This window comes from Colobus angolensis, unplaced genomic scaffold (assembly GCF_000951035.1).
Source record: "Colobus angolensis palliatus isolate OR3802 unplaced genomic scaffold, Cang.pa_1.0 Scaffold285, whole genome shotgun sequence".
Classification (NCBI taxonomy): domain Eukaryota; kingdom Metazoa; phylum Chordata; class Mammalia; order Primates; family Cercopithecidae; genus Colobus; species Colobus angolensis.
In genome coordinates this window covers 1,159,213-1,160,919 of record NW_012116099.1, presented here as the reverse complement: position 1 = coordinate 1,160,919, position 1,707 = coordinate 1,159,213, and the positions used below count along the sequence as shown (strand labels likewise).

The following is a 1,707-nucleotide window of genomic DNA, read 5'->3' as shown; positions in this document are numbered from 1 at the left end:
CATTTTTGTATTTTTAGTAGGGACACGGTTTCACCATGTTGGCCAGGCTGGTCTCGAACTCCTGGCCTCAGGTGATCCACCCGCCTCAGCCTCCCAAAGTGTTGGGACTACAGGTGTGAGCCGCCAGGCCAGGCCTCCTTTGCCATTTAATCTGTTTATAACATGTGGTGGACTAGGGAACCAACTGAGGCTGCCTCACAGTCATCCACTTGGACTTTGCTGCACGGCTTGGAGACATTCACCTGAGCTGCTATTTATGGCTTGTTGTATTATTATCAGTCATATTCCGATTAGGTGCAGTGTCATCATACTGCATATGTATATGTGTCATCTACGGAATAGGGTGAGATGCTCCTACACAGGTAATGATTGGACTGAATCAATGCCACTTGATTTGTGAAAATAGGGACTTCCAATCAGGGACTTCAATGTTGCCGCTGTTAGCATTCATCCCCAGTGGAGAATTAATTAGCAGCTACAATGATGAATTCAATAAGTTCCATGGGTCAGTTTCCTGTGGACTGCCTCCCTCCTACCTAAAGCCCCGAAGTGCTAGGGGAGAGGGCAGCACCCTGTGTAATGTACTTTACAATCAACTGCTAAGACTGACCAGGAGCTCACCCCACTGGAGGAAATCACACAAGTGTAGCCCTCGGGTCCTACGTTATAAATTGAGCAGCATATAGGATCCTCCACATATAAGCACGCCTGCACTTTTCCCCAGCACGACCCTGGGCCACCTTAGACACATCTAACCATCTACCAAGGTAGTGGAATAGAGCAGAATGTCTTGACTTGAGGTCCATGTTCGGGGTCTGAATACTCGGAAATTACCCGAAAATCTGTGGGAATGTGCGTGTGTTCAGGTCATCTAACTCTCAAAGGGGGCTATGCGACAAGGGAGGATCATTAGAAAGACGAATGGATGAAGACGAGCTTGGTACCGTGGAGAGTGTGTAGGGTTTGAGGTGGGGAAATCTGTTGTGATCCTCCCTTCCCTGTATCATTTACACAAACTAGTAGGATAAATATGGACAGGCTGCCTACCTAGTTTGTACCTCAGTTTCTGAATCTGTGAACTGGGAATAGCAATGGTGCCCACTTTATGGGGCTGTGTGAAAAGGAAATGAGATATAATCTTTGTAAAATATTTAGCATAGTCCTTCAATATAGGTTCCTTATGAATACATGAAACTTTTGTGGGTTTCAGCTCACCCACAGTGTAAGCGATAGTTTACATGTTGGGGGTTCTCTACTGTGCTTTCCACTTTTCAGTTTCCAGAAAAATCTGGAGAAGAGAGGAGTGGAGCGGGTAGAGATGTAATGTCAAAGCAAAGGCCAGGTGTCATGCTCACCTCTTAGTCGTCCGGGCGATCAGAAGCCAGGGATCTCTGGGCACCTATGCGCCTGGGGAGCCTCCTGCTCTCTTCCTCTGACGGTCAGCGCTGGCCCAGCCGCGATCTTGGGCTCCCGGAGCCCGGCGGAGGCGCCCAGGAGTGAATTGTGTCCCTTTGGTTAAGGCTGGCGAGCTGGCGCGCGGGACAGCAGGACTGGGTGTGTGTGTCCATGGGCCCCGGGTTCCCAGAGGGCGAGCGCGCGGGCAGGTGAGCGCAGGGGACGGGGTGGGAGCCGCAGGGACAGGGCTGATTGTGAGCTTCAGCCACGCACCGGGCGGCTGCCGGGGCAACCACAGCGTGCGCGGTGGGG

The 1,707-nt window shown here is 51.1% G+C and overlaps 1 protein-coding gene across 1 annotated transcript in view; it reads right to left on the bottom strand.

The window, feature by feature from the left end:
* LOC105516593 (ankyrin repeat and EF-hand domain-containing protein 1-like) overlaps positions 1-1,701 on the bottom strand; it is an 18,738-nt gene extending 17,037 nt beyond the window's left edge. The window contains exon 1 of the mRNA XM_011948859.1: positions 1,356-1,701. The gene's annotated coding sequence lies outside the window, so the exon portion shown is untranslated. The remainder of the gene's footprint in view (positions 1-1,355) is intronic.
* Positions 1,702-1,707: the final 6 nt, after the last annotated feature.